The 27,111-nt window shown below is 37.6% G+C and overlaps 1 pseudogene; it reads left to right on the top strand.

The window, feature by feature from the left end:
* Positions 1 to 534: 534 nt before the first annotated feature.
* On the top strand, positions 535 to 6,884 carry LOC136247843 (52 kDa repressor of the inhibitor of the protein kinase-like; annotated as a pseudogene).
* The last annotated feature ends 20,227 nt before the right edge of the window (positions 6,885 to 27,111 follow it).

Here is a 27,111-nt window from a genome sequence, read left to right on the forward strand (position 1 = left end):
TGTGTCATATCTCCGTGGTCTTAATCTCCATTCCTTTCAAACCACCAAAAGGCACTCCTACGATGGTTACTCCATATACATAGCAATTTTCAACTCATTCCATGAAGCGGTTTACCCTGTAGGCGTGACAATAAATCGATCTTGTTTTACGCGAGTAATCGGTAATAACTCCTGAACCATTCATCGGATTTGCACCAAATTTGATGCTAGGATGCGTCTTTGGACTCCCTTTCTGTGTGCCAAATTTCAAGGTGATCGGAGCACGCGTTTGCGTTTTATAGTAATTTTTGCAAATGTGCGAAAAGACGAAGAAAAAAGCAACTCAGCAGCAAATTTGGGATAAGCTATCACCGAGATACAAAAGTGTGAAAATGACGTTTTCTTTCTTCCTGTCAATATACTCACGGTGTGGCGCGCCGGATTCTTTGGCCGCACGACACATTATCGTGTGTCTTGATCGCTGCTTTCCGGTAAAATCAATAACAATCGATTGTGCTTTTATATTTCTAACGTGATCTTGTAAATCCATATGTAATGGGACGCGCGAAACACAAAGAACGTGGACGGAAGCGCTCAGCTGCTTCCTGTCAGCGACTAGATAAACTGTTGGCAAAGAAGAGCAAGAGAGTTAACGAGGAGATAATTGAGATTAATGACTCCGAAGATGACGCATCTGACGATGTTTTGACTAGCTCCACTCATGCGGCCTCCTTACCTTCTGGTAAAATAGTTAGCTATGGTGAATACTTTGTAATCTTGCAGCTAGGCTTAGGCCACTCCAAATAAATTCTCTGTTTCCCGTCCACTGCCCGCATCTGGTTACTGTCAGCTCTAAATATTCCATTTTTCCGTATTCTTCCATTATTTTCCGGTTATTCTAACATACTGATAGGCTCAGTAAAAGCTATATTGAAACAGTGTCAGCAGTGCTATCAAGTCAGCACAAACTTCACGTTTGAGTTATTTTTGCAACTTACAAAGGAAGGAACAAGCTTAAGCATGCTTTTATATGCATCCTTTTTGGCTGTGCCAGGCAAATAATGGCTTGAAAAGCTAGCCAATCTTATTTATAATGAAATAATGGAAATGGACCGCCCGCCTGCATGCAAATATGCCTGAGTCCAGGACGAGAAACAGAGAATTTATTTGGAGTGGCCTTACCTTATATTATCTATGTCTGGGTGCACTTCCAGGAGATACTGCTCGTGCAGTCTGTTTTCGTCTGCTGTTTTGAGTACCAGAAAAGATTAAAGAAGTACCTCATGCTAAATACCTAGGAGTTACTATAGACCAACACCTAACGTGGAATGAGCATATAAGACAGATTACAGCAAAGGCTAACAATTAACAATGTTAAGAGCTTTCTCCCACGAAATTAAAAACCATGCCCCGTCAATATTAAGTCACCTGTTACCGACCAAAGTATGGTAAGGTCAATTCTTGACTACGCATCGACCATTTGGTCACCATACACACAAAAAAAAGCATTCAAACCCTAGAGTCTGTGCAAAGGAGGTCTGCTAGATTTGTATTCAACGATTACTCATCTTATAACAGTGTATCCAACATGCTTACTTAACTTGGCTGGAGTCCTCTTGCTGATATACGAAATGAACGTAGATTAATAATGCTATTCAAAATAATTCATCATATTGTAGACATTAATGCTGACGATTTACTCCCACCTCGCCCTTGTATCCACTCTACACGCGGACACTCAAAGAGATTCTTACAGTTACCAGCAAGAACTAATGCCTACTCAAACTCTTTTCTTCCAAGCAGTATTAAGCTATGGAACTCTTTACCAGATGATGCTGTTACAGACCTCAATCATTTCAAACAAGGAATAACAGGACTGTTATCTTAATTCTTAATTTTTGTAATGTAACTACTTTGTGCATATATGCTCCCCCGGGAGGCCTGCACAGTAATAAAAATTAATTAATAAATTAACCAGGGGAATTCCGTCACGTAGAAGATCACGTGGTACGCAGCTGAGTGACCCTTAACGTGGCCTAATGAGATTAAGACGAGACTGTAAGGTACATTGTTTTTTTGCATTTACTGTACTCTGAGTTAGGGTCCGCAATCCGAAAAATCAACTTCTACAAATCAATCCCCCTACCATTGTGGGATGTTCATTGTAGTATCCCATTGCTTGATCCACCATGAAACCGGAGGCACGATTGTTGTCTTCACAGAAATGTTGTTTTCAGTATCCCGCAAGATGCAAAATTTATTTTTTAAATTTCGTGCTCCACACAAAGGACCGGATGAAACTTGCTACTTAGCCAAATCGTATCCAGAGTTGTTGTAGTTGAAAAGTACGCACAAAAATAAGTAAATTATTTGCTGGGTGCCCGGCACAGGGTTGCTTTCTTTGAAAAAACAGACAAAGAGATATGAAGTTTCGAATTCAAACTGCCCTATCACCCAGGGCAAGAGAAGCCAACTCTTCCTCATAGTGTTTCGATACGGTTGGGTGCATAGTCTGTCTATGCTGTTAGTTTGGAAAAGATCTGAGACTTCTCACCATCTGGGTGACGAGCGTCAAAATTTTCTGCAGCATCAAAGGATTGTGTCACGCTTGCTAGTCATTTCCAGCGCTTCTGCAGCCACAACAATCATCAATTATAAACTAAAACTATGGCAAAAGATGTCCCTGAACATTTGGTAGCAGAGGTTGTCAATTATTATTCCATCCACGGCTTCCACGCCTCGCTCTAAGCTACACTGTTAAAAATAAAGAGTAACCACCACTCTGAGAGTTCCCAGTGTAGGGAGGATTTAACACCCCATGGAGAGTAACCAACACTCTGAAGAGAATAACCATTACTCTGAAGAGTAAGTGACACCACCTTCAGAGCATGTGTTACTCCCCAGTTACTCCTTTGGAGTAATGGTTACTCTCCAGGGGTGTTAAATCCTCCCTACACTGGGAACTCCTTGAGAGTTGTGGTTACTCTTCATTTTAACAGTGTATGTATCAAGGGAGGCAGCAAAATCGTCCAAATTTGACTTCACCTCTCACGCTCCACAGCAGCTTCAAATCTTCACTAGATCACCCTACACCACCATTATGCTGCAAAACATCCAAAAACAAACCGAAAAAAGCACAAAATCTTTCATTTTTGATTCGAGCTGGGTGGAGCTCCTGGTATACTGTATCATATGAAATCACAGAAACACCAACTACTACTACTACTACCAAATGTTTTGATCCATCATTTATCATCATTCTAAACAAAATTAAGTCACCATTGTGGCATCAGAAGTACTGGAAAGCACTTTGGTACCATTGAGAGAATCCCTTGAAACGACGCACGAAATTTTGACGTTCTTCACCCAGATGGTGAGAAGTCTCAGATCCTTTCCAGACTAACAGCATAGACAGACTATGCATCCAACTTTATCACATCACTATGAGGAAGAGTTGGCTTTTCTTGTCTTGGTTGGTAGGGCAGTTTGAATTCGAAAATTCGTGTTTCGTTTTCTGCTTTTCGAGAGAAAGCAACCCTGTGCCGGGAATCCAGTGAATCATTTGCTTATTTCTGTGCGTACTTTAAAACTACATTAACTCTAGATAATATCTAGCTAAGCAGTAAGTTCTATCCTGTTCTTTGTGTGGAGCACAAAATTTAAAAAATAATTTTTGCTTCTCACGAAATACTAAAATTGATATTTCTGTGAAGATGACAATCGTGCCTCCGGTTTCATGGTGGATCTAGCAATGGGATACCACAATGAACATCCCACAATGGTAGGGGGTTCGATTTGTAAAAGTTGATTTTTCGGATTGCGGACCCTAAGCTAGATGCAAACAATTACGTGGGTAGTAATTTAAGTGAATTATAAAAGTGATCAAGCATGCTGTCTGCCATCGATAGCGGCCAGCACCAAAGTACCGTAGCTAGCTAGCTGCAGTAGCTACAACTGACTGGTTTTGCTAGCGTGACCATAATTATTTACCACAAAATTGCACTTGTAATACTTTATTATCAATGTATGCTATACGATGGTAGCAAAATCTAGATACAGTAACTTATTATTTTGTTAAAGATGTCGAAAGGCAAAGCCTGTATATCCTGCATGAAATGTACGTGTAGTTTGCAATTACAAACAATCATACATGGTGTTAGACCAGTAATCATTTATGTATCATGTTCCTAAAGCATTTAAAGATTCAGTGTTAACAGCTTCTTGGGTTAGGTCACTGTCATTCACGCACTGTTGACATAGGATAGCTACAAGTAAAATGTTTAAACCCCTAGTGGCGGTAAAAGTTGCTGGCTAGAAAAGCATAGATTTGTCAATATCAAAGTGTACACGTAGGGTTGATAAATAAAGATCATATATATCCCCCTTTTCCTTCTGTACTGTAAGTTAGTGATTTCAATAAAACACTTGTGTTAGGCAACGCATACATCTGATAGCTGACACACTTTCATACATATAGGGACAGAAGTAACCTCGACTCCAGTTGAAGACATTACCAGCCCTACACTATCTTCACCTGTGTCTGAGCTGCCTAATGAAACATTGAATGCTACTGATAATGATGTGCCACAATCTAGCAAAGCATCAAGCCTTATCCAAATGGATGTTGGCACAATTTATTGTAAGGCTGAGTCACCTGCTGGCTTTTCTACTGCGATGTACTCCCTGACAGTGGCTGAAAAGTATGGGTTACTGACAAACCACAAAATGCCATCCAAGGACCATACATTCCCAACACAGTATCTTGGTGGTTGCAATCGCAGCTTCCAACCTCAATGGCTTTCACTACATACATGGATGGTGTATAGTGAACAGGTTGATGGAGTATTCTGCATTTTTTGTGCCCTTTTCTGCACTGATTTGTCCTGAGGAATCTTTGTTAATAAGCCATTCCATGTGTGGAACAAAAGAAGTGAAAAGGCTAAGGAGCATGAAAGCTCTTTGTATCATCAAAGGTGCATGGAATTAGCTGAAAACTTCAAGTGAACTGTGGAGCATCCAGAAATGACCATCACATCTCAGGTAGATGCTAGGAAAGCTGAAAATATTCAACGCAACCGTACCATCTTAAAATCTTTGGCTAGTGCTGTGCTGTTTTGTGGCAGACAGTGCATAGCTTTGTGAGGTGATGCAGAGAAACCTGAAACACCTGGTAATCCAGGAAATTTTCTTGCTCTGCTAAAATTGCTAGCCACACATGATGACACATTGAGAAGTCATCTGGAAACTCCTTCAATGAGAAATGCAACATATATCTCTCCTCAAAGTCAGAATGATTTGATTGAGGTAATAGGTAAGCAATTATTCCAAGGCATAGTTGATGATATGAATTCATCTCCATTTTATGCCATTCCGGCTGATGAGGTAACATCCCACAATGTGAAACACCTGGAACTATGCATCAGATTTTTGACCATAAGCAGAAGACTATCAGGGAAGAATTCTTGGCATTTTTTCCCTTAGTGAGAATAACAGGTGAGGTGATTTCTGCAATCATATTAGAATTTTTACATAAGAACGGAATTCCAGCATCAAACATGCGTGGTCAGGGATATGATGGTGCTAGCAACATGGCTTCAGATTCAGTAGGTGTCCAGGCACGCATTAAGCAGGAAGCTCCTTTAGCTACGTATGCACTCTGTAATGGTCATTCTCTAAATTTAGTTATCAGCAAAAGTTGTAAGTTACCCCAAGTACGTAATGTTCTTGACCGAATGCAAAGCTGCAGCAAGTTTTTCTATACAGTCCAAAACAAATGGGTGTCTTAGAACTCATCATAAGGCAAAATGTGGTTGAAGAGACCAGACGAAAACCCTTGCTGGATGTTTGCAGGACCAGATGGGCAGAGTGGCAGAGTGTATATCAACACTTCTATCAAGCATATGTCTTCATCACTGAGGCTTTGGAGTTGATTGGCTATAAACAGCACATTGAAAAGTATGGCACCACCTATTCAGATTGGGACACAACATGTCGAAGTGATGCACAACAACTACTAGCAGGAATCACCAACTTTGAATTTATTGTAGTCTTTCTTACTGCTTACCAATATCTTTCTTACTGCTTACCAATATCTTTCTCACTAAGCTGGCATCACAGTAAAGCTACAGAAACGTACTCTTGATATTATTGAAGCTCATGAGGAGATTAAAGAAATTGACCAAACTTACAGCCTTGAGAGGAAACATGTTGACTCTGGTTTTGCTAAGATATTTGAACACAGCAAAAGACTTGCAGAAAAAGTTGGTAGCACCGTTCAAATGCCACGTATTGCCTCAAGACAACAAGATCGTAGCAATGCTGCAGCTGATAATCCTTGTGAATATTTTCAAAGGAATGTAGCTATACCACTGCTGGACCACATAATCTCTTTGTTAGACCAGCAGTTCTGTGATGCATCTGTCACTGCCATTATGTTGTTAGGGCTTGTGCCATCCATTCTTTGCACAAAGAATGTTAATCTTGAAGCAGCTGTTAGCAAATATAGTGCAGATCTTCCATCCACAGAATTGTTCCATATGGAACTTAAACAGTGGAAAAATCGCTATATTAGCAAGAAAGCAAGAGATAAGCCATCATCAGCTGGAGAGGCAATAAAGGAATGTGACAAGGATATGTTTCCCAACATATTTGTACTGTTACATATTGCTTGCACCATTCCTGTAACATTCTGTGAATGCGAGAGAAGTGCAAGTGGATAAAGGCGATTAAATAATTTTCTAAGAGCATCAATGGGAAAAAAATCGACTCTCCCACTTGGCATTAATGCATATTCACTATGACACTCCAATAGATTTTGACAGAGTAGTAGATACTTTTGCCACAAATCATCCATGTAGATTTGAGCTTGAATCACTGCCCTGAAATTTACATCTACATGGCTATATGACATATTTTGCACTTGTAACGTTAATATATTGTACACAATCATTGTTTCTAATATTATATATATAAATTCTTAATCATAACATAATACATAAATATCACTATAATACAAGTATAGGGTAGAAAAAAACTCATCTTGTTACCTAAAATTTGTGCTATTTTAATAGCTAAAATATCACCATTTGGCATCTATTTTTTTACATTTTCCTGGGGGGGGGGGGGGGGGGGGGGGCATGCCCCCAGACCCCCCTAGCTTGCACACCCTCAGCACACACTGGATCACACTAAAAGGTCCACTTTTTCTTCAAAAGAACCTACCCACTAAAAAGTCTGGCTACGGGCTTCCAAACTGAAAGATATAAGCCTGCTTAGGGGAATGATTTGAGAAATGGAGTGTAGCTGGATTAATCATTGTAGAGAAACCCTTCAGTGGTTTAAATGAATCAGACTTAAAGCTTAAAGCTACAGAGTTTAACACGAAATCCAACTCCATGTAAGAAGTGCAAAATCAAACTACTCTAATGGAGAAGTCACCCTAATAGAGCAGTTAGTTTAGAAACTTTTGAATGAAGCATTCAATTCAACTATGTCTTGTAGATGATTTAACCCTGTTATAAAAAGGAGGTCAGCTACAATCCAGCCACAATGTAAAGAGTCAAGTTACTTTCGAAGTCTCCTTGTAGAGAGCTCAGCTACAACAAGTCATCCTGATCCTGTAGAGAGTTTAGATACATAACTTACATTAGAAGTCTCCCTTTAGAGAGCTCAGCTACAACAAGTCACTGTATAGAGAATTCAGCTAGACACAAACAACCCTGTGGAGAGATCAGCTAGAAAAAAAGTCACCCTGTAGAAAGAGCAGCTAGAAATAAATCACCCTGTAGAGAGATCTGCTAGTATCACCCTGTAGAAAGTTAACTACATTTTAAGTCACTCTATAGAGAGTTCTGCTAGAAACCAGTCACCCTGCAGGGGCGGATCTAGGATTTATAAAAGGGGGGGGGGGCTAACTCAAGGTACTAATCTCTTGGGTAGAGGTGTGCGAAGCACACTTCCCCTGGAACTAGGGGGGTCTGGGGGCATGCCCCCCCAGGAAAATTTTGAAAAATAGATGCTAAAATACTGCAATTTGGAGACATTTCCACATAAAATTCATATCTAGATATTTTATATACTGCCTTTAGATTTTAGGTATGGCTCTCTGAAGCATTTTGCTAATGGAAAAGTTTGGGTAGGTACAGACAACCAAGTACATGATGCACCCCTCTCACAATTGCACAACACTAAATAGGTGCTTGTTAGAATAATAATGTTGAAAGTGGAAAATTTTAAATTTGAACAATACAAGATTGAATCTGAGAGCATTTTCAATGGAAATTGTGTACCTGAATTAAGTATTGCCATACACATTAACTACACAAGTAGATGCATGAATGAAACCCTTTAAACAGACTAATGCACTTCATTGTATGTATAGGTGCAGGCAGATTTGGAAAAATTCCATAACAGAACCAACTACATGTTTCCAGTGAATGTTCTATTAGAGTAGTTAGCTGACTGCTCTATTAGAGTATCTCGATCTTGTACACCTCCAATGTTGATCCGGGTCCTTGTTGCATAAACTTTAGCATAAATCCACTGATAATACCTTGGAAAGACGTTTATAAGGTGGTTTTATGAGTATTTGCATTATTAGTGATCATATAATTATACTAAGACAAAATTTCATTATAATACTCAGCATATTGATCAAGTAAAGCCTAAATATGAAGGGGGGGCTTGAGCCCCCAAAGCCCCCCCCCCCCCCCCTGGATCCGCCCCTGCCCTGTAGGGAGATTGGTCAACGCAATTGTAAAATGCACATGTAGCTAAACAAGTAATTATAAAAATTTCATCTCCATCATAATCTTTCTGTAGTAAAGAGACAAGTTAAAAGGAATACCCAAAGCTGACCATAGGCTGGCTTTAGGTATGAAATTAGAAAAGTGAAATGTTATAAAAAAAAGCAGCCAAGCTGTAAAAAAGATGCAGTCTTTAATAAAATCCAAGGTGAAAAAAGATGTGAAATCCAAGGTGCGGCCCAAAAATGGCTGTGATGGTAGGTTAATGACAAAAAAATTCATATCAACTATTCAAGTGATTTTGGTGCCAAATCCTAGTGGAGGAGGCAACACAAATTCATCTGAATTGTTCTTGTTAACATTTTTGCCATTAATTATGGAGGTCGCATCCTTTTTTTACAGCTTGGTTATATTTTTGGTTAGATAACTAATACATAATACAAAAATGCATCATTATACCTTCCACAAGTTGTGATTCGTCTGATGTATTTCCATTAGTGGTAAACAGTGGTGTGATTGAACTGCTTGACAAACTACTGTTTGTTAATGAAATGGAAGATGGAGGTGGGGAACTGACATTGCTACAGGTTGGAGAAACTATTTCTTCAGTAGTTGCAACATCAAGTTGTAAAAAAAGAATTTCTAGAAAATCTGTTTAACAAAGAAAGTTATGTAACAATTACAAACCAGGGAAAGATTACTGGTACATTATACAGTATCTGTCTCAAAAATTGCACACAGAAAATGCATCACTACATTCAGATACAGTAGAATAATACTATTGCACCCAACCCCACAAAGATTAATTGATTTACACAAGCACTTGCCTGAAAAGTTTGATTGCAAAATAATCCAGATTCTGTGGCTTAACTTTACAAGCCATTAGAAAGGCACCAAAGAGGCCACATTTGCATTGTACTGATTACAGTGTAGAAAACCTGTTCTCAGGTAAATAACGTTAGTGTCTTACTAATTGGCACAGTTTGACTTGAATTTAAAACTTGACTTGTAAACAAGATTAGTAACTTGAAACTTTGTCAACCTAAAGTTTTGAACAGTGCATGTACAATAATGGGACAATGTCACTATTGTCTTGAAGGCACACAAAGTTACGTGCTATCATACTGGACATCTAAAAGAGTTTATTCACTTAGCTAAATAATCATATTTGCACTTGTAAAATACTTATTTTAAGAGTAGACAAGATTGTCCTATTAGACATGGTATGTACATAGAGTAAAAAGGGAATTGAGCACTGTTTGTTACTCAGTAGTAAGATCAAGACACACGAGGGCTCAAGAAGCCGGCGCGCCACACCGTGAGTATATTGACAGGAAGAAAGAAAACGTCATTTTCACACATTTGTATCTCGGTGATACCTTATCCGATTGGAACCAAATTTGCTACAGAGTTGCCCGCCAGCTAAGGGAGTCTACATTCCAAATGTGAAGGAAATCACTCAAGCCATTTCCGAGATACAAGTGGCCAAAGTTTCGTTGTTTTTTCTTCTTCGTCTTTTCGCACATTTGCAAAAATTACTATAAAACGCAAACGCGTGCTCCGATCGCCTTAAAATTTGGTACACAGAAGGGGAGTCCAAAGGCGAATCCTAGCATCAAATTTGGTGCAAATCCAATGAATGATTCAGGAGTTATGACCGATTATTCGCGTAAAACAAGATCGATATGTTGTCACGACTACAAGGTAAACCGCTTCATGGAATGAGTTAAAAATTGCTATGTATATGGAGTAACCATCGTAGGAGTGCCTTTTGGTGGTTTGAAAGGAATCGAGATAAAGACCACGGAGATATGACACAAAACCCAACCTGTGTCACAATTACGCGATCGATTTTAAGGAATAAAAAAGTATTAGTTTTCACGCCTACTAGGCAAACTGCTTAGTGCAATGAGCTGAAAATCGATGTATAGCTGCAATAATTTTCATTGAAAGTTCTTGCAGTAGTATAGAAGAATTGGATTACAAACCACTGAGTTATGATTCGAAAGCCAACTCCGTGTAGCAAATGCGAGATCGAGATACTCTAATAGAACAGTCACCCTAATAGAGCATTCAGCTAATTTATTTACTCCATTATAGAATTCTATTACATTATAGGTTATTCTGTAGGGAGTTCAGCTGCAAACAGTTAATCTTATAGACAGTTCAGCAAGAAACAAGTCACCCTATAGAGAGTTCAGCTACAAATATATCGCTGTAGTGATTCAGAACATTACAAGTCACACTGAAGAGAGTTCAGCTACACTGTAAAAATTTAGTAGTGAATTGCTCTGCCACAATACTCACTACTTTTAAGTAGTGACATTCACTACTTTTTGTAGTGAACGTCACTACTTTTTGCAGTGAACGTCACTACTTGGTGGTCAATGTAGTGACGTTCACTACAAAATTAGTGGTGAACGTCACTACACAAAAATAGTGAGTATTGTGGCAGATATTAGTAGTGACGTTCACTACATTTAGTAGTGACGTTCACTACATTTAGTAGTGACGTTCACTAGTTTGTTTTTACTGTGTATAAACAAGTCGTGCACCCTGTAGAGAGTTCGGCTACACTCTCTAGAGAATTCAGCTACAAACAAGTCACTGTGGAGAGAGTTCAGCTACAAAGAAACTACCCTGTAAAGAGTTCATCTATACAAACAAGTTACCCTATAGAGATCACCTGCAAACAAGTAACCCTGAAGAGAGTTCAGCTACAGACAAGTCACTTTGTAGTTTATACAGTGTTCAGCTACAAGTAAGTCACTCTGGAGAGAATTCAGCTACAAGTAAGTCACTCTGTAGAGAATTCAGCTACCAATGAGTCACTCTGTAAAGAATTTTGCTACAAACCAGTCACTGTTTAGAGAGTTCAGCAACCAAAATACTACTCTGTAAAGGGTTCAGCTATATAAACAAGTTACTCCGTAGAGAGATCAGCTAGAAACAAGAGAGAGTTCAGCTAGACGAAGTCATCCTGTAGAGAACTCAGCTGCAAAGAAACCTTGTAGAGAGATCAACTACAAACAAATCACCCTGCAGAGCATTCAGCTATAAACAAATCATCCTGTAGAAAGTTCAGGTACAAACAAATCACCCTATATACAGTTCAGCTACAAAAAAAAAATCACTCTGTAGAGAGTTCAGCTACAAAGAAGCCATCCTGTAGAGAGATCAGCTATATAGAAGAGGTCACCTTGTAGAGAGTTCAGCTACAAAGAAACCGCCATGTAGAGAGTTCAGCCTCAAACAAATCACCGTGTAGAGAATTTAACTACCAACAAATCGCCCTGTAGAAGGATCAGCTAGAAGAGGTCACCTTGTAGAGAGTTCAGCTACAAAGAAACCATCATGTAGAGAGTTCAGCTACAAAGAAATCACCTTGTAGAGAGTTCAGCTAGAAGAAGTCACCTTGTAAAGAGTTCAGCTACAAAGAAACCACTATGTAGAGAGTTTAACTGCAACAAATCACCAGTAGAGAGTTCAGCTAGAAACACATCGCCCTGGAGAGAAGAGGTCATCTTGTAGTGAGTTCAGCTACAAAGAAACCACCACATAAAGAGGTCAGCTGGAAATAAATCACTTGTTGAGAGTTCAGCTACAAACAAATCCCCCTGTAGAGGGATCAGCTAGAAGAAGTCACCTTGTAGAAAGTTCAGCTACAAAGAAACCATCATATAGAGAGTGCAGCTACAAAGAAATCACCCTGTAGAGAGTTCAGCTAGAAGAAGTCACCTTGTAGAGAGTTCAGCTACAAAGAAACCATCATGTAAAGAGTTCAGCTGCAAACAAATCACCCTGTAGAGAGATCAGCTAGAAGAAGTTACCTTGTAGATAGTTCAGCTACAAACAATTCACACTGTAGAAAGATCAGCTAGAAGAAGTCACCTTGTAGAGAGTTCAGTTACAAAGAAACTGCCATGTAGAGAGTTCAGCCTCAAACAAATCACCCTGTAGAGAATTCAACTACAACAAATTGCCCTGTAGAGGGTTCAGCTAGAAGAAGTTACCTTGTAGAGAGTTCAGCTACAAAGAAACCACCATGTAGAGAGTTTAGCTGCAAACAAATCACCTGTAGAGACTTCAGCTAGAAACAAATCACCCTGTAGAGAGATCAGCTAGAAGAAGTCACCTTGTAGAGAGTTCAGCTACAAAGAAACCATCGTGTAGAGAGTTCAGCTACAACGAAACCACCATGTAGAGAGTTTAGCTGCAAACAAATAACCTGTAGAGAGTTCAGCTAGAAACAAATCACCCTGTAGAGAGTTCAGCTACAAAAAGATCACCCTGTAGAGAGTTCAGCTAGAAGAAGTCACCTTGTAGAGAGTTCAGCTACAAAGAAGCCATCATGTAGACTCTGAGAGTTAAGCTGCAAACAAATCACTCTGTAGAGAGTTCAGCTAGAAGAAGTCACCTTGTAGAGAGTTCAGCTACAAAGAAACCATCGTGTAGAGAGTTCAGCTACAAAGAAACCACCATGTAGAGAGTTTAGCTGCAAACAAATCACCTGTAGAGAGTTCATCTAGAAACAAATCACCCTGTAGAGAGATCAGCTAGAAGAGGTCACCTTATAGATAGTTCAGCTACATTTCAAGTCACCCAGTAGAGAGATCAGCTGCAAAATAATATCCTGTGGGGAATAATGGGCATGTTAATAAATATATGTATATAATTTGTACAATTACTAATAAAATCAAAAATAATTGAAGTATTAAAAATCTTCTTTAAGTTCTTTTCTTCTTCCTGTGGTAAATAAAAAAACACATGTGTTAAAAAACCCCCAAAGCCAGCCATTGGCCGGCTTTGCAGTATACAAATACAAAAAGAAGTGATATGTAATCAAAAACAGACAAGCTGTAAAAAAGGGTGCGGCCCCCAAAAAGGCCATGGTGAAAAAAGATGTGAAATCCAAGGTGGCGGCCAAGAAATGGCTGTGATGGTAGGTTAATGGTAAAAATTTTAATAACAACAATTCAGGTGAATTTTGTGCCGCTTGGTCTTGGCAACAAATTCACCTGAATTGTCATTATTAAAAGTTTTACCATTAACCTACCATCACAGCCATTTCTTGGCCGCCACCTTGGATTTCACATCTTTTTTCACCATGGCCTTTTTGGGGGCCGCACCTTTTTTACAGCTTGGCTGTTTTTGATTAGATTTAATTTAACTGGTACTTACACATTTTAAAGTATTATAAAATCGTACACAAGTTTTTTATTACCTCTGTACAATGATATCACAAATGGTTTTGCTTTATCATAATCACTAAAATATTTAAGAACATCACAAAATTGTAAAACATCCATGTCCTTTTTAATAACTGAAATAGCCAGTATAGCTATGATGTGTTTGTTGATTTCCAGGACAGATGGTAATCCTCTTAAATAAGGTAACAAATTATCTGGAACTTCACCGTGTTGTTTTAATTTTGTAATAGTCTTCTCATAATCATGGGGAAAACATTGACCCAATCTTGAGTGGTGCTTCTTCAGCATATGTCTAACTAAATTGCAAAGTATATTATTTATAAACACAGAATAACTAACAAAAGACTGTATAGCTAAAAACAACAATACTGAAATTGTAACACTTCTTACTTTCTTCATTATCAATGCAAATACAATTCATCAGAGTAGTATACTCTGTAGTCATATATTCCATGTTGCCAGCTCTGTGAAGATAATCTGAAATTGTATGTGCGTAGAATCATGTATATAAATACACATACAGCATAATATAGCTACAATCATATTATTTCTTTCTTGGTTAGAAATATTCTCAGCATTGTTGTTATAAGTTTAATTGTGATTTTACACATCTAAATTACAAAGTAAAATAGAGCATTTTAAGTCATCTTGAGTCTCAAGGTACGATAGAGCATTTTTACCAGGTATGTACCCACATGTTCATTTTAAGCCATTTTTGCTTGCGCTTGGCTAACAATTTACTTTAGAATTTTTTTTTCAAGCTGCCAAAAGAAAATTGGTTATGAGGATCCACGCTCCTCAAACAAAATTCCAAAACAGTTTATAAAGTGAAATTGCAATTTACAAGGCCATGGATTAAAATACAGGTGTGCCAGCTGGCAAATACATAGTGTTGGCTTAAGCGTACTTCTTTCTGTGTTGGTTGTATATGTAAGAATGCAAACTTAAAGTAAAAGGGGAGATATTAAATAAAGGACCCACTTATGCATGTACACATAATAATACCTCATGAATGGAATACACATGTATACTTCTGAAACAATAAATGTGACCAGGCCTGTGAAAACAGGGCATGTGGGCACAAATTACACCCCATCACCCTACAGGTCATATCTCAGTATTGGAACTTAATATTTGCATTCTGTAACTTGCATCATAAATCCAATTAAATACTTACTAAGAGATAGCATAATGGTACAAATGTTATTAGTGATGAAAGTTTGAAAAAATAGGAAAATTCATGTGCCCGCATGCCCTATTTTCACAGGCCCAGTCACAAATTTGATAAGCTGTGCAACACATGTTACCAGTACAAACCTTTATAACTGTGATGTTAAACTCTGTGAAGCATTGAGAATTATTACAAGCAAACAAAATAAAAGGTACAGTATATAAAATTAATACTCCTACTTATATCCTGAGTATTTAATGATATAAACTGCTGTCACAGTTACAGCATAAATGGCTTATATGAATCCATAGTAAAGTTGGTCTACCTAGCATCAATAAATGGGGCACACCCAGACATTATCAAGTAAACAAATTGTTGAATAATAATTCCAATTATCTCATGTTGTCATTCTTCAATGCTTTCAGATGGAACATATCAAATTGAAAATTTGCTTCTATAGCTACTGTCAATATGGGCATAAGAACAATTATAGCTACTTGATAAACACTGACAGCTTACTAGTCTAGTAGACTAGTACACAAGAACTTTGTAGTTGAACTTTTCCAGCTACCACTGGAGTTACCCCTGTAAACTTCTTTGACTTACATGGAAGTAATTATTATACAGAAATAGTGCGTGGTGGTCACTATGTGATGGGCATCTGGATTCAGTGGAATGGAATGGTGGAATGGACTGGAGTGGAATGGACTGGAATGGTGGAATGGAATTGAACAGTGCTTAGGTAATGTCAATTAGTGGTCACCTCTTTAAAAGGACTACCTTCTAACAAAGACCACCTCTTTACAAAGACCGTTTTACTTTAATATCTGAATTGTTGTTTTAGAGCCATATAAGACAGTCTTATTGATGAATTGTGTGCCACATGTTATGTCTAGAAAAGCCAGTGATATCTGATTTATGATACAATACAGTAATAGCTATACACCCCATACAAAAACAGCTTGGCTATACAAAAAAAGATGTGTCCACCAAACTAAAAGCAACTGGCAACTAAAGGAGCTAATATCTGGTGAGGCCAAGAAATGAATGTTAAGATATACTGGCAACTATGTATAATTTACAATAATCTTGGTCCTTTATCATTGACTTGTGCAGTCTAACTGTATTCCTAATTAATTCCCTGTAAATCTAATAGGCTAGTAAATTGGTACCTTTCTCAATAGTCCGGCATTGTAGAGGAGAAAAAAGGCAGCTAAATTACTAGCCAATTAGAGTTACAGGGAATTAATTAGGAATGCAGTAAGACTGTACGAGTGAATGATAAAGGACCAAATTTTTATAAATTATAGTGAGTAATTTGCCAGTATTTTTTGGCCTCACCAAAATATTGGCTCCTTAGTTGTCAGTTACTTATAGTTTGATGGGAAAGTCACCTTTGTACAGCCAAACTGTTTTTACATGTGGTATAATTTATGCTGTATTACAAATCAGATATCACTCTGACTTTTCTAGACATGTGGCATACAACTGATCAATAAGACCATTCCATGGGGATACACTCTAAAACAACAAGATAGCAGCATTTTAAACATTAAAGTAAAACGGTCTTTATAAAGAGGTGGTCTTTGTTAGAAGGTGGTCTTATAAAGAGGTGACCACCAATTGAAATTACCAAAGTACCATTCCATTCCACTGTTCCAGTCCATTCCACCATTCCATTCCACTGAATCCAGACGCCCCTATGTGATTAGTAGGCAATCACACACATTTTCGTGCAACTAGGTAATTGTACTCATGACAGCCAAAAATTTGACTGTTACTTGTACAATTATTCCCTAATTGTATTCATATGTATGTGATCACTTAGACTAATTGGGTTAAGTCGACATAAATACTGCTGATTTATAAACAAAAGCCCTTTTCATGCTTTGTAGTGAACATCTATCCAGTTTGTGTGGTCATTAACCTCTAACTGGTGCAATATTGATTCACTCTTTTAGGACTTAAAAAAGCTTCTAAGTTGTTTCACTTAAAAGGCTTCATCTGTCAGCAATTCTGATTGGCTATCAAAATTCCAATACTTGTTACACTTAAAAGGCTGCTACTTTCATGTCACACTTAAAAGGCTTTGTGATTACATTATTTCATTACTGCTTTACAGTGTAATAACAAAAATAAACCATTTGATTGCACTCCAAATATTTATTATTATTTTAAATTCTATCCCACTAGGGACCTGTGAGGACGCTAAAGCCTGTGAATACAGGAATGTTAGATCGCAAAATAAATCACTATAATGATAATAAAAGGGGAGTATGTGTTAATGTGGATAGCCCCATAAGGTTTGACCTACAGGGTGATTATCATTTTAGCTGTGAAATTAAAGTACATAATATCATATTGATGCTTCACAGGCTTAATGATTATACCTAATCATCTTTAGCAAACTTTACATACTGTGCAACTAATTATATACTATTATTTTGTGTTTTTTTTCAAGTAGTATTTGAAACTTTATATTCAACTGGGAAAAATATGTCCTGTGCAAACAGTGAGAATGAACTCTTCTATGAATTAATATATGTGACCGGATTTGCAAAAAGGTACCTTTTTCACACACAAAATTTGACCCATTTTGTGAACTTTAAAGCTTCATAACGTTTTAATCGTGGCAAATATTTGCTTGAAATTTTCAATGAATGTAGCTACAGTATCTGGCTACATTGTGATACTAAGAGCAAGTTAATCAGTATGACGAGTCAAATGTTACATCATTTTGTTTGCTGGTATGTCAAATGTGTGGAAAAGGTACCATTTCGCAAATCCGGTCACATATTTAGCTGTTTATAGTGATTAACGACAATCAGGTCAAGTCTTTATTCTAACAATAAAACACGAGTGAGGTGTTACTTAATGCAGACACTGTATTTGCCATATGCATTGCAACAAATTTCATTTCATTTAGAGTTTGCATAATCAGGCAGCACCACAAGTTAACTTTATTGCAAGAAAATCCACAATTCAATTGAATCTATAATTCAATTGGTTGTCTTATTACAAAATTTAGAGTAGAAGGTATAATAACATGAATTAAATATATATTAATTACATATATAATCACATATAAATGTGCTGTACTTTTGATGGAAGAATGATTAGCAGGCATGTAGTGTCATGTGGTAGCTAGTGTAGTAGTGTTTTTGCAATATCAGTTGAGAATTCATTGTAATTATGACAGGCACCATGCAGTGCTGAATAGTAGAAAGGAAACATGATGTAGTGAAATATTTCAGTATGAACTACAATACATGGTTCAAATGCTATTATGCCAAACAGCTTACCAAGTTGATAATGAAACATATTACGTTCCATACAACCTATTTAATATGATTGTAAACAATTATTATTTTATTATGGTACGTAGCTAAAGGCAAACATCTTTCATTTAGTAGCTTTCGCTTACAGTACAATATACCTCATATTTTTGGCTGTACACAAAAGACGAGAGTGTTTGTTCACACAAAGAAATGATTATCATGATCATACTTCTATAATAACCTAAATTAATGTGACTGGGCCTGCAAAAACAGGGCATGTGGGCACACAAAATTTGAGTACTTTTTCAAACGTTCCTGATCCATAACTTTTTAAGTCATTGTGCTATAGCCATAAAATGTTCCGCTCATAAGGGACATTAAAGTGGCTATGTAATACAATTTACAGAATGCAAATACTTTATTCCAGAACTGAGATATGATCTGTTAGGGTGTAGTTTGTACCCACATGCCCTATTATTGCTGGTCCGGTCACCTACAGGTACATATGTCTGTACACCATCAGTGGCGATTCTAGACCTGACATACACAGGTGGCACAGCAGAAATTTAGGAGGTTTGGCTGTGCAATCCCCAGAATATGTATGGTTTTGCACTTTTAAGGTTTTAAATGGCTTAAAATTGGTGCTAAAGACATGAAAAAATTAATGTTATATTAAACAATGCCGCTCAACTCTAAGATTCTTGAAAGCTTATTTTTCAAGGGGGGACTGTACCCCTATATGTATGCCATATATAGTTTAATCCTAGAATCACCATTACATGAATATTTTGGATTCAGCAATTATTTGGTAGAGTTGGTGTAAATTAGTAGAAACATTAACATTTTTTCATGGTGATTAATGGCTGAATCTAACCAGTGTACATGACTATGTATCTAGAGGTTAAAAAGTAATTGAAGTATCAATAGCCCATTAATAAATTAAAACCATTTTTGTGTGACTTCCAGTAATATGGTGTAACTACATGTTAATTACAGACAAATGCTTTGCAACAAGAATTTACCATGAAATTAATATGTGGCATTCATTAAAATTATTTTTATGTTTTTATGGTGTTTATAGTCATATCTCAGCTACTGAAGGATACGTATATGTAATAGGATGGATGGCTGTGGTATTCGGGATTAATAGTGCGAGCATTGTAAACAGGAAGGAGTAAAATAGTGCGAGGCAAAGCCGAGCACTATTTCCTTCCTGTTTACAATGCGAGAACTATTAATCCCGAATACCACAGCCATCCGTCCTATTGCAAATTAATCCGACAACCATAGCAACTGTTACTAGGCAACAGAAATTCAAAAATAACCACTGCAAAATACCAATCACACTTAGCAACCGTTGCCTGGCAACCGTTGCTATGGTCTCAAAATGACTTTTACCTTAGCAACGGTTACTTAGCAACCGTTGCTAAGCAACCGTATTGTGTCATACCTTGGGGACATTTATCACTATGGTAACAATAGTTGTCGAATCAGACATTTACTTCTAATATAAACACACCACACTATTTTAGCCAATCAAATTAGTATTATAGATTTTTGTCATGGGACCTTGACAAACAAGTGTAATACTAATTCTATTGGCTAATCGCTTGATGTATTTCAATATAATACGTCAAGCTGCTATTGAGAGTATTATACAGTAACACATTCAGTTGTTGGATTATACTTATTATATATTAAATCTTAATGTTGTTCTGTATATGTACCATTAAAATAATCTCACAATGACAAATCTTTTGGTATTAAGGTTACCATCTTGGGACAATGTATATTAAGGCTTTACCGCACAGGGGTTGAAGGTCTGTAGGACACCTGGTCCTACAGCCTGTTTAAAGTTGTTACAGAAACTGTGTTTGAAAAATGGATAAAGGAGAAAAAATCCATGACTGGACCTAGGCAGCCTCGAACCTGCAGCCATCCGATTACCGCTCGAACGCTTACAGGAGTATGCCAGGTGGTCAGGATGTTTTCTCCTTGTCAATTTCATGTATATATATATATATGTATCCAAGGAACTCTAGAGTGACTTATTATCTCGAAGTACCCCATGTGGAACCAAATGGATAATAGTTTATTTTTTAAGGCTATAAAAGAGTTGTAATAATATCAGTAACAATTGCCATTGTATGACCACTCAAGTGTGTCAATATCATTATAGTGAGACATGTTGGTGCAGCCAGTTACCTTGCAGTTCCCACAAGCGGGAGTACAATCAATGTTGTGTTTCTTGTATGAACATCTTAGTGTACTGCAGTCAGTCAGGTAGTTGCATCTGATGTTTAGCCAGAGCATTAGGTAGAGATGTTTGAAGTGGCACAAACCCCTCATCACACTCCTGCCATCCCGAGTCTGTGGGATGAAGGTCTCAGCGGTTGATCCTTGAACTTGAGGCTGTGGTGTTTTGCTGCTGCCAAAATTGGTAGCAAGGACTATGGTTTTCTTTTATGTGGGAAATGTTTGAAGTCACCTTTACACAGAACCAATTAGGCCTGAGGGAATCCAGTGTCAGTGCATCTACCACATCATGTGAATCAGAATTGAACACCTTTGTCTGCATGTTCATAGAACATACCACCTGCTTTGAATTTGCCAAGGGATATCCCCTTTCCGAATCTATAGAAACATGAATGGATGAATAGGATGTTGTTGCAGATATCTTGACCAAGCTTTTCTTTTGTGGCCTTGATCTTCCAAATGTGAATCATTTTTGTGTTCATCTTAGGCTGAGGATGAAAGGAGATGTTGTGGGACTCAGGACTTACATGGTAGATAGCAGAGCAGAACAATGAGGTCTGTGGTGTCATCACCAACTCATTATTGGTGGTAGCACATTGAACAGCCTTCTAAATGATCAAAATAATTGTCAGCATCTCCTGATGCATAGTAAGTTTTGCAGTAAACTGACTGGGATATTAGTTTGGTGCCATCACAACAGTATACTCCTGTTCCTGAAAATTTGTGGAAATCCAGAAATAATAAACAACTATATTCCTTAGTACATACATAGAGTCATAGACTGACCTGGAAATTCATGACACCCTTGGTGTCACTACAGTCTATGTAAAGTTGATAATTTAGAACTATAAAAAGAACACACAAGATTATACAATACCTCTGCATGTATAAACTGACTTGAAATTCATGACTTCCTACCTGGTCTCAAGTTATGTGCGTACCATAATATACCACATCCAACTGCTACTTCATATACAATATATGACCCTATTTTGGAAAACCATACATCTGGGCACATTGGCCAATTTTGTTTTTTTATAGCTACAATAAGCAGAGTGATTATCTACCTTGTGTGAAAATTTTGTGACGATATGTTGAAGCATTCCAAAGATATGGCCAATTTACTGTCTAACACATTACAAACTAACTTTTCATTATCAGTTTATAGAATTGAATAGTGATCAGATGTGACAAATTGATGACAAATCACTTTGTTGACAAAGATCATCATTCTTACAATCTAAAATTAATGGAAAGAGATTCTTGAGAGTTTAATCATGTGTTTTTTGTGCTTTTTCTCAAATAAATCACTTGTAATAATTATTGTGTAAAGACAAGAAAATGTTTGGTTTTGGGAATGAACAAATCACCCAATTTGTAAGTTAATTGTTGTCCCACGCATTGTGAAACTACTACATGGTCTGATATAATTTAGTATATCTCCTAGATAAAAGAAGCTATGGGTGTGAAATTTCACAGCAAGAAGGCTTAATAGTTGCTTTATCAGAATATGCAAAAAAAATATTTATTTTAAAAATCATTGAAATTTTCAATTGAGAATTCCCACAACTTTTACATGTGCCCAGATGTACGGTTTTCCAAAATAGGGTTACATATATGACCAGATTACCTGTAAAACCGACAGGCAGGCATTAAATGCAACATGCCCAAAATCTATGTCACTTTTCACACACATGACTTATTTGGGGATTTAAAAGTTGGCCGGTGACCTCATTACACAGTGTCCTGATTAGACAGGTTTCGCTGTAGATAAATTCAGTTATTTAGACCATGCAGTATGCAGTGTGAATGAACATTATTTTTGTACATGCATCACGTACATTTACTTCTTCCACTTACAGTTTTGGGACTCCTGATGATGTATAATTGGCAAGTGACATTACTGAGAGTTATTTGGTGTGTACATTATTTACGAGTACATCTTGTCGAAGATTCCTCCATGAGCCGGATAATACAGGCATTTGTTGCCACTCAACTGACTCAAGTTAGTACCATCAGAAGTTTTCAGGTTGGTATCCGTGAATTTGCACTAGTGGGGTCAACTAGTGCACATGTCTAAAAGCCAATCGCATACACGCGGTTTATCAGTGTGAGGTGATGTGGCACTTTACATACTAGCATATATCTAGCTGGCTTCATCTTTCTTCACTCCTCCTTTCATTACTGAACCTCCACTCCTCAGTTTGTTACTGAACCTCCACTCCTCAGTCTGTTACTGAACCTCCACTCCTCTTTTCATTCCACGATGAGCTGAGCACATCAGTATTCTCGACTTTTTAATATCCATTTGATTACTTCTCAGTGTACATATTTTAGTTTCAATTTAAAGTGTGTTAGTTAGTTACATCATTGTGTTTCTGTTCTCTTCCTTCGGCACGGTTGTTATTTGTGTTTTAAGCTTTCATCTGATGCTCAAGCCATTTAATAAAGACAGTAGGTGGTAACACGCTTCGCTCATAGGCTCTAGTCGTTCTCACAAAATCTGCAAAGCTTCATCAATGCCATTAAACTTAATATGTGATTCAAATTACAAGAATCAGTGGCACATTTTAAACATGGCTATTTCTGGTATGAGATACTGTTTCCAACCCTTATAAAGAGTTGCATATATATGATGCAATTGCATAAGTAGGATAGCTGTAATTAATGTTGTTGGAAATGTATTGGTCAGAATTGTGCTAAGACCATAATATGCAGAAGTTGGCGGAGAAGGTGTTACCTGTGTCACAGTGTGAAAGGTCATATGTAGCTGTACTACTGTACATGGGTATTAGAGCAACTTACGTATTACATTTTGTGCACTTTGTGATATAACTATAAATTTTCCATACACAATGTACTTTTTGTAACAATTTTTTTCAATATAATACCACTGCGTAGTCGACCTTTTGTGAGCTTTTTGCTTTCGTTCCTGTCTTTATTTCCCTTGAGGCAATATTTTACACTGTTAGAATGTAGTTTCTGATTTTAGCTATTGATTTAAGGAATTCTCTGATTAGGAATTCTGTCAGTCTCGTTGTATGGCAGTGTGTACTGAACAGCTTTGTTCTGGGAAGCTGAGGAAGCTGAACGGTTTCCATCATGGGTGTGTTGGCTACCACTACTCAATCAGGGGTTGTGCATACATACCTAGTCACTATAAGTGTTTAGGTGTGATAGAGAGGCATACTCAGGTGGCAGTATAAGAATACTGTATGTTTTGTTACCAGTTAGGCACTGGAGGGTGAACACAGAAGGCAGAGCCTGTGCAAGGTGTTTACTACTAGCCTAGGAGCCTAAGCGAAAATACATGCCATGCGAAGGGTGTTGGGTACCGAGAAAGCATGTCTAGTCAGGGGCGTAACCAGAAATTTTAAATAGGTGAGGCAGACTCCAGGGGCAGATCTAGGATTTTGCTAAGGGTATTAGAAGTTACCACACAGTGTCGAAGCACACTTCGCATTTTGCCTTCTAGGGGGGTCTGGGGGCATGCCCCCACCAGGAAATTTTTGAAAATTAGGTGTTTCAAGTTTGAATCTGGAGGAAATATTAGTCATGCTATGGTAATAATTATAATAAATAATTGCAAAGACAGTGCACTGGAAAATTAATACAATAATTATGTACAATAGCTTATATACCTTCTGTAAGTGCATGCCCCTTGGAGTTTTGAACTGTCAAAGAAGCACTTGGTTCAAGCTCACGTGTTGACTGAGGCTGAGAAGAATGAGCAGCAGACCCTACAAGCATAAAGGGAATTACTTAAAATCTATAAGGCAAAGCTATTCTCTAGATTAGTTAGTTATTACTAGCCTATTATATGCAAACTAGCATTGGTGTACTTACAACAGAAAGAATACTAAACATTAATATGTTACAAAGAATACAAAGGCAGGCTACAAAGTGGATTCTGAATGATTACCAATCATTATACAGGTCTCGTCTGATAACTTTACATCTGTTATCATTAATGTACGTTTATGAAATGAACGATTATTATGTTCTTTATTAAGTCTTACAAGCAACAGTCATCACATTTCAACATTACTGAGTGTGTCCAGTTTAGTTCTTCTAATACGCATTTTGGTTTATCCAAAAAAATGATCCATCACAGATGTTCCTCCAACATAGCTTGGAACTTTTACTTCCATCGTTTACCACACATTTGGAACTCACTACCTAAAATGGATCTGTCTCTATCTACAAACACCATTAAACACAAACTCTACAACTTCATGTGGGATCATTTCATACAGCAATTTAATGATAGTAATGTTCATAGTTTACATCACCTTTGTCCTTGCTGCCACAGTTCAACAGCATCACCATTGCCAATATATGAAGTACTATTGTGACTAATTACTTATAATTAATTTTGTTTTATGTAGTGAGTCACTGGCAGCACTTGCCAGTGGCTTTCAGTATAATTTTTTTGTACTGAAAAACAATAATAATAAAATAAATAAAATAGAATACTTTGGAATTTATTAACTAAGCTCACCCCATAAATGTGGAATAGTGTTTTGGCACTTCTTTTTTGGTTGTTGTGACCATAGGCGTAGCAAGATATAGTTTAGTGTTGAAGAGTAAAATAAAAAAGTCAATACCTACTAAGAATGGCTGCCCTCCTCTAAATAATAATTTGTATCACTGATAAAGCACATAAAAATCCTTATTTACAACTTCATAGTTTGCTACACTGCTCAGTTCTCTGAATGCTGTGACTGCTTTATTAGAGTAACTGACTGCTCTCAGCTCAAGATACCATGTATGGTAGGGATATATCACTTTTGTGATTTAATATCGTGCACTACTCCAGCTTGTTTCAGTACTTTTTATCAATGTGTCATGGTCCCTACTCTAGTTGCAAATTCCATTTTTTTAACGTAAATTATATCTAATCCAAAACAGCCAAGCTGTAAAAAAAGAGTGCGGCCTTGAGAAAGGCTATGGTGAAAAAAGATGTGAAATCCAAGGTGGCGGCCAAGAAATGGCTGTGATGGTAGGTTAATGGTAAAAATTTTAATAACGACAATTCAGTTAATTTGGTGCCGCTTGGTCTTGGCACAAAATTCACTTGAATTGTCGTTATTAAAATTTTTACCATTAACCTACCATCACAGCCATTTCTTGGCCGCCACCTTGGATTTCACATCTTTTTTCACCATAGCTTTTCTCAGGGCCGCACTCTTTTTTTACAGCTTGGCTGTTTTGGATTAGATTTCACTTCTTTTTGCATTTGTATACCCCAAAGCCGGCCTATGGCCGGCTTTAGGGCTTTTTAACCTGTCATTTTTTTCTTTACTACAGGAAGAAGAAAAGATGAAGCAGGGTGATTTCTTTGTAGCTGACCTCTCTGCAAGGTGATCCTTCTAGCTGATCCCTCTACCGGATGACTTGTTTGTAGCTGAACTCTCTACAGGGTGATTTGTTTGTAGCTGAACTCTCTACAAGGTAACTTCTTCTAGCTGATCTTTCTACAGGGTGATTTGTTTGTAGCTGAATTCTCTACAGGGCGTGTTTGCAGCTGAACTCTCTACATGGTAGTTTCTTTGTAGCTGAACTCTCTACAATGTAACTGAACTCTCTACATGGTGACTTGTTTGTAGCTGAACTCTCTACAGGGTGATTTGTTTGTAGCTGAACTCTCTACAAGGTAACTTCTTCTAGCTGACCTTTCTACAGGATGATTTGTTTGTAGCTGAATTCTCAACAGGGCGATTTGTTTGCAGCTGAACTCTCTACATGGTAGCTTCTTTGTAGCTGAACTCTCTACAATGTAACTTCTTCTAGCTGAACTCTCTACTGGTGGCTTGTTTCTAGCTGATCTCTCTACAGGGTGACTTGTTTGTAACTGAATTCTCTACAGGGTGATTTGTTTGTAGCTGAACTCTCTACAAGGTAACTTCGTCTAGCTGATCTTTCTACAGGGTGATTTGTTTGTAGCTGAATTCTCTACAGGGCAATTTGTTTGCAGCTGAACTCTCTACATGGTAGTTTCTTTGTAGCTGAACTCTCTACAATGTAACTTCTTCTAGCTGAACTCTCTACAGGATGACTTGTTTCTAGCTGATCTCTCTACAGGGTGACTTGTTTGTAGCTGAACTCTCTACAGGGTGATTTGTTTGTAGCTGAACTCTCTACAAGGTAACTTCTTCTAGCTGATCTTTCTACAGGGTGATTTGTTTGTAGCTGAATTCTCTACAGGGCAATTTGTGTGCAGCTGAACTCTCTACATGGTAGTTTCTTTGTAGCCGAACTCTCTACAGTGTAACTTATTCTAGCTGAACTCTCTACGGGTGGCTTGTTTCTAGTTGATCTCTCTACAGGGTGACTTGTTTCTAGCTGAACTCTCTACAGGGTGATTTGTTTGTAGCTGAACTCTCTACAAGGTAACTTCTTCTAGCTGATCTTTTTACAGGGTAATTTGTTTGTAGCTGAATTCTCTACAGGGCGATTTGTTTGCAGCTGAA

This window comes from Dysidea avara, chromosome 2 (assembly GCF_963678975.1).
Source record: "Dysidea avara chromosome 2, odDysAvar1.4, whole genome shotgun sequence".
NCBI classification, from domain to species: domain Eukaryota; kingdom Metazoa; phylum Porifera; class Demospongiae; order Dictyoceratida; family Dysideidae; genus Dysidea; species Dysidea avara.